A 7021-nucleotide genomic window follows, 5' to 3' on the forward strand; every position below is an offset into this window, starting at 1 on the left:
CAAAGCTTTCCGAAGTTGTGAGCCACCCCAAATGCGTACTGGCTATCAGTATATATATTTACTCTTCGCTCTTGGGAAAGTTCACAAGCTCGGGTCAACGCTATAATCTCTGCGGCCTGCGCGGAGTTATGCAAAATTCTCTTAGTTTCGACAATTTTGTTCAATGTAGTAACTGCATAAGCAGCTGTAGATGTACCATTCGAAAGTTTGAAGCAGGAGCCATCGCAAAACAGCTCCCCTTCCGCATTATCCAAAGGAGTATCTATGAGATCTATCCTGCCCTTCGTTTCTTGTTCGGTGGTATACAGGCAGTCATGTGATTCTTCGTCACCGCAAACAGTGTTTTGCGGGAAAGGTAAGAGTTCAGCCGGATTAAGAACACAACACCTCTTAATTTGAATATGAGGGGCAAACAGAATTAGTTCATACCTTGTTAACCGTGCAGAGGTGAGGTGTTGCGTTTGGGTTTTGTTCAATAGGATATCAACAGAGTGAGGTACCATCAAAATCAAATCATGGCCTAAGACCATTCCCTCACTCTGTTTTACAGACGCGGCAGCAACAGCGCGCAAACATCTTGGAAAAGCGCATGCGACAGGATCAAGGGCGGAGGAGTAGTAGCCGCACAGCCTATTATTCCCTCCGTGTTCCTGTGTTAACACAGCCAAAGCGCATCCATCACATTCATGCACAAACAACACAAAGGCCTTGTCATAATTTGGAGTACCCAGAACCGGTGCCGAACATAGCGCGGTTTTGAGAAGCTCAATTGATCGTTGATGTTCCGACTCCCATGGCAGTGGCAGAGAAATGCCCTTCTTCGTCAAAGCCAACATCGGTTTTACCACTAGTGCGAAATTCGGGATCCACAACCTACAGTAGGAAGCCATACCTATCAGGGCTCTGACTTCTTTCTGCGTATTTGGAACAGACTTGCCAGAAATGTGTTTTATTCTTTCAGGTGTCAATATTCTCCCCTCCTTTGACAGGAGGTAGACTAGATAGGCAAACTCCTGACAACAATATTGACATTTTTTAAGCGAAGCTTTGTGACCATTTTTAGCTAGATGAACAAGCAACAGTATAGTGCCTTCTTTGCAGGCATTCTCAGAATCTGCAGCCAAAAGCAAATCGTCAACATATTGGAGCAGCGTGCAAGTAGGTGGCAATTCAAGGGTGTCGAGCTGCTCTTTCAATGCTCTACTATAAATACTAGGACTTTCAGTATACCTTTGAGGTGCCCTTGTAAATGTAAATGAGCGTCCCCCCAAGGTGAACGCAAACAGATATCTGCTTTCTTTATGTATAGGGATACTAAAGAAGGCGTTTTTCAGATCCACAACGCTGAAGTGCGTAGCCGTAGCAGGGATCATTGTTAATATCGTCGTCACATCAGGCACAATTGGAAATTGTGGGGCGACCACTCGGTTAATAGCACGGAGGTCAATTATAAACCGGTATGGAATTGCATTGTCGCCTTTCTTATATACGGGTAAGATCGGACTGTTACACAAACTACCTGTAATCTCTTCGATCACCCCACGATGTACAAAATCGGAGACAATGCATTTCAAAGCACGTTCGCCTTCGACTGATATTTTATACTGCGGGATGCGTGGCAGTTTCACCCCATGTTTCAGAACTATTTTAACGGGCTCAATATGTAACACTCCGACATCATTGTCGTCCACCGCCCACAAACATTCCGGAACAATGCTAAACTCGGGAGGTAAAGGTCGAATCAAGAACTGAGAATTAGGAAGTTACTGTGGTGAAACCGTTAGCTGTACTCCATCCGAAGAACAATGAATACCTGCATTCAATTTCTTTAACAAATTCAACCCCAGCAAATTCTCTCCACAGTTCGAAGTGAGAAGAAAGGGACAATGGTCCGTAAAGGGACCCAAAGAAACGGATACCGGCGCAGAAACCGGACAGACAGTTGGTACACCAGAAAACCCTACGGAAACATTTGTTTGCCCTGACAGTGGGATGTTTGGAACCCGAGAATGATCAATGGAGCACTTCTGTGCTCCAGTGTCAATCAAAAACTGGTGTTTCCTATTCCCCACTATTCTCAACGTAGGGGCCTTTTTGATTAACGGGAATAGGCAAAGGTTCCAAACTCTGCTTCGGGCAATCCTAATAATACGGAGCCTCGTCAGAAGGAAGCTCTTCAGAGAGGTAAGCAGCAGAAGGGTGATCAAATATGTTTCTCGAGTCCATACTCGAGGTCTGATTTTCCCGTGAAAAAGGTTGCTGAGAATCTTGTAAAAGTTGACCTCTGTCAGGGCCCCCTGCTCCAGGGCGGCCCCTAGGTCGTCTACCCATATCTCCAAACGCATTGTTTGACCTCTGGCGAAGGACAGGGAACAGATCTTCCGTTGGCTATCCCAGATTTGAGCGCAAAACAAATCTTGGATACGAGAAGGGGCTCTGCATCCATTCCAGGTCGATCTACTGAAGTTCACACTGAACTACAGACGGAGCTAGGTATCCTGAAACGCTGAAGCAGACCCGTGGAACCGCCGGAGATGCGCTGGAAGGTTTGGCACCCTGAGTCCACTGCTGTCCCGTCGGACCCCTGCTTTTGTCATCGATCTTAGAAGGCCTGCACTTCGACCCTTTGGAGTAGTGGGAACAACTACTCTTGGCACCTCCTGATTACCCATCAAAAGAGTCTTCTCAGAAGGGTTCCTGGGCCGTCCAGTGAACTGACCAGCTCTACCACGGGGTATCGCATAGGAGCGCTGCCGTCCCAAGTTGAGACTCCAGACTTGGGGAATCGCTAGCTTGTGGTCCTCTGCCCTCTCCCGCCTAATTTCTGGGTCGCGAACTAGGAGAGTGCGCCATGTTGCAGGCCTTTGTGATCCCTACATCACTGTGGCGACTGACGGTCACTGTAGGTGCTTTGCCTCTCTTCCCCCTGTGCCCTGATGCCAGCTGCACCGGAATGTACTTCCTCTCTTCTTCGTGAGCTGAGAAAAGGCTACTGTCCTGACAATTTGAGACCCAATGAAACGTCGTGCAATTTATGACAATGACAATGACTTGATATGATATATGATAGTTTATTTATATAGCGCCTATACACAATGTGTTTCAAAGCACTTCAAGGCAAGGGATGGAACAAGGGAAAATACAATGACATTCTTACAGGCCATGTCTAGTAAGGATGTAAAATTAACTATCGTACTCGGCCTGACGACATTTCAGATAGTGCAAGATCTAAGACGTAGATAAGGAAGGGAGGGGGAGAGTGGGAAGGAAATAGAAACAGACAGGCGACTACCGTACTAGGCCTGGTGACATTTCTGATTGAGCCGGAGAAAACAAACGGTGAGGGAGAGGGGTGCAGAAAGGGAGGGGAGGAAAAAAACGAGCAACTATTTCAGATAGTGCTGGGGGGGGACAAGTAAGAGGAGGGGGAGGAAACAGACGAGGTTGCTATCATACTACATCCAGGTACAATTCTGATAGTGTAAGTGCATAGAAGAAAGTAAGGGTAGGAGATAGGAAAAGGGAGAAAGGGAGCGGAGGAGAGAACAGATAGTAAGCAGTCAAAAAGAGTGGAGAAGCAAGAGGGGCAAGCGAATACAATTGCAGAAGTCAGTAGTAACACATAATATTGCAAGCAAGGATACAAGATGAAGATGGGAACAGCATGATTCCGGGCCACCATGAGTATAAGATACAAAGGAAGTCCAGCATGAGAGTTGGGAAAGGGTGACGCACCGTGAATCAATGAAGTCCATAAAAGTCAACCCAGGATTGGCCACAAGATGGTGATGGTGAAACCAGAATGTATCTGGACAGAATCCTGCAGAAGTAAGCTGGAGGGGGAGGGAGCAGGGTAGAAGAATCAAGCAAAACAGGCAACACCTGTCTTGTGTGCGTGAAGAGAGGGGGGCACAAGGGAACATCACAGGGGGACCAGAGGGGGCGAGGATGGCCTGTGGGGACAGAGGGAGGAGTAAACACATGTTGGTGCATGCACTAGGGGTGGGTTTAGTTGTCCACCTGACAGTACAGACCCAATCACAATCCCATACCCTATAGAAAGTATACCCAGATGTTCCCCATCGCCCTACCACAATCCTGTTTAGGTTTTCTTATTTTGCCATGTAGTATGACGTCAGTGATGACGAGTTTTCACTATATAATCATATTTTTTGTATGTAGATCAGTGAGAGCGATACGGTCAGACGTCCGTTGATGTCCATTGTACTCCCTGTTTTAGATAATTGTCATTAAAATAGCTAACTATTTGCCAACTTCCTGAGTAGGTTTTATCATTGATGTTTAAATAACTTCTGCATCCCCATCCTTCCTATAGAGCACTACCTCGTAGTGTAACCCAATGTAATTTTAATGTACATTTTGCCATGATGTAACCTGTAAGTTTCGTATTTCCTTGCCACTGCGCCCTGTTACCCCTGGGTCTGGCGCGCATAAAAAGTGAATAAACAAACAAACAAAAAGGGCCTAAGGGCTCACTTGAAAATATTTAGAGGATACAAAAAGAAAGAAGTTAATACTTGGATTTCGTATGTGACTGATTCCTTAAAAAACTTGACTGGCTGGGTGGAAGGTTACAAGGTCACCACCTTCAATGGTATTATGTATTTAGTCATGCTTGAACATATCTTTGCTTCTTGTTACCGTGAGCTAAAGCAGCACTTGGCTGACTCTAAGAAGATAGATCCTAAGAAGTTAGCCATTGCAGCAGATTTATGTGTGTCGCACAGAGTGCCCCATAGGGACAAGCTTGCTTCTGGTAAGCAGGAGGAGGGGGGAAATCACAAATAGAAGGAGGCTGGGGGTATGATTAATCCTCCTCCCATAAGGGCCACAAAACATTTAACAAGGGTAAGTCCCAAGAGAATGTTCAGGTTAGTGGGAGTCATACTCCCAGACAGAACTCTGGTCACAATAAGCCTCCCTATGTCCCAAGACCCGGTGGATCTTGTGTGGCCTGGGGAGCAAGTGACCACGTGAAGGGAGACCCCAGATGTAAGGTCAGAACCTTGGGGGTCATCTCTGTGACTCTGCCCTTCTCCTCCTATGAGGAGGAAGAAATAATCACAGGGGCATCCTTCTCTTCAGAGTCCTTCCCCTCTGGAGTAGAGACTGAAGTAGTCTTAGCATCCCTGGGATCCTGGGAAACAAGAGTAGCTGAGGCCTATGCCCGTATACCAAGCACTACTTTAAGGACAGTGTGCTAATGAATGGGGTTGACACCCCTGCCCTAAGGGATGTGGGGCCAGTAGAACTGTGGTGGATTCAACATTGGTAAACCAAGAAAAGCTTGCCAGAGCTCACTTGATGCTGTAGGGAACTCATGGTGGCAAAAGACAGACACAAGACAGACACAAGTGATCACAGTTCAAGGGTGTTTATTAAACTATAAATACAGGGTGGAAAAATGCCTAACCTAAACCTAAATCTAAGATGGGAGCAAGCATTGACCATCAAATGAAAAATAAGGCAGTCCTAGTGTCGTTGTGTCAAATAAAAGGGCCTATACTAAGAAAATCATATTGCCAAGTCCCTACAACTAGTTACAGAAAGAGTGTGGGATAGGGGTTTCAATAAAGAAAGAAGTGTTCACAAATAATAAGTCAGGATGTGATTTCCAGGTGTCTCCCTTCCCCACGTTTTAAGCACTGGATAAAGTGGATCTCCTGTGTTTCAAGTATTGATGAACTTGATTCTGTGTGGTGGAAAATCTATTTTTTAACATTGTAAAAATGTGTATGTGATGTATATGTTTTTTTAAAGATTTTGATACTTGTGCTATGAATTACAAATTGAATTAAAATGTGACTTTTTAGATAAGTGGTTAGTAATTGTTTTATTAGATCACAAACAGCCGATATTTGCTAAGCGGCTGTTGGGAGTGTTTCTAATTCTGAGGGTAATGTGTGACATTGATTGATTATGTATGTGTCCCTTCTTTTGCTTAAATAGATCTCCTGAGCACAGCACACGCTCGGGCCTTCCCAGCACGAGCCGACAGTTCTGCATCAGCGATCAGGTTCTTCGATGGTCCAAGTCTCTTGCCTTCAAGACCTGATGTATCCAACAAACACCATGCTGTTCCTCCGTGCCCAGGCATCTCTACCTTGCTGACCCGCATTATACTTTGATTCTCTTGTGAACTATGCTGTGCCATGCGTAGCTGGCCTTGCACTTTACTAGCTTGTACCAACCTACACTCCTGATACCCTTACGCTGCCCTGGCTTCATATTATGTCAACCTCCTATGCACTGTGCTCTGCTGTGTCTAGCTTGCCTATTTATCTACTAGCCTGTCCTAGCCTGGTCACCTTTATCACCTTTTTTAGGACTACCCTTCAAGTCATTAGGACCCCTCATCTAGCCTGCATTAAGCTTTGTAGGTCCCCACACCAGCCCTTGCTGCTCTCCACAGTCCTACCCAACGCTGAGCACCACCCTTGGCTTACCAGGGTGTCACCAAGACACCCACCGGCGCACCCCCCGCTGCGACTGCCAAGTCACTGTACCTGCCCGCATGGCAGCCCTCCATAGAGTTACCCTCACCATGTCCTCTATTCTCCCACTATTCCAATCCATCTCGCCACCAACTTCCTCCCTCCACTTGAAGTTGAAAAAAACTACACACCTGTAATCAACCCTCACTTCGTGGACACCCTTATGAACGTACTCAGTCCCATTGAATGGATCCAACGCTTCGCCACTCCCCCCAACACCACTGGTTCCATGTCCTGTGAACGTCAGGAATTTGAGACTAGGATCTCGATTCATCACTCACACGTCACTCATTAGGTTGCCTCCCCAAACCGCCAAATCTACCTCCAAATCTAATATGTGTTCACCTACCAATCATCCCTCAGGACCCAAAGAGATACGTAATCTGCCTTTTCCCACCGCGGCCCATTCTATGGTACCATCACCTACTGCCTCACCAAGCCTGTGCGGACCCCCATACCCCGCAGTAACGCCACCCACCAATAAAGGTGCATTGATTAATGCACGG

This window comes from Ambystoma mexicanum, chromosome 13 (genome assembly GCF_040938575.1).
Source record: "Ambystoma mexicanum isolate Mex_15411 chromosome 13, UKY_AmexF1_1, whole genome shotgun sequence".
Taxonomy (NCBI): Eukaryota; Metazoa; Chordata; class Amphibia; order Caudata; family Ambystomatidae; genus Ambystoma; species Ambystoma mexicanum.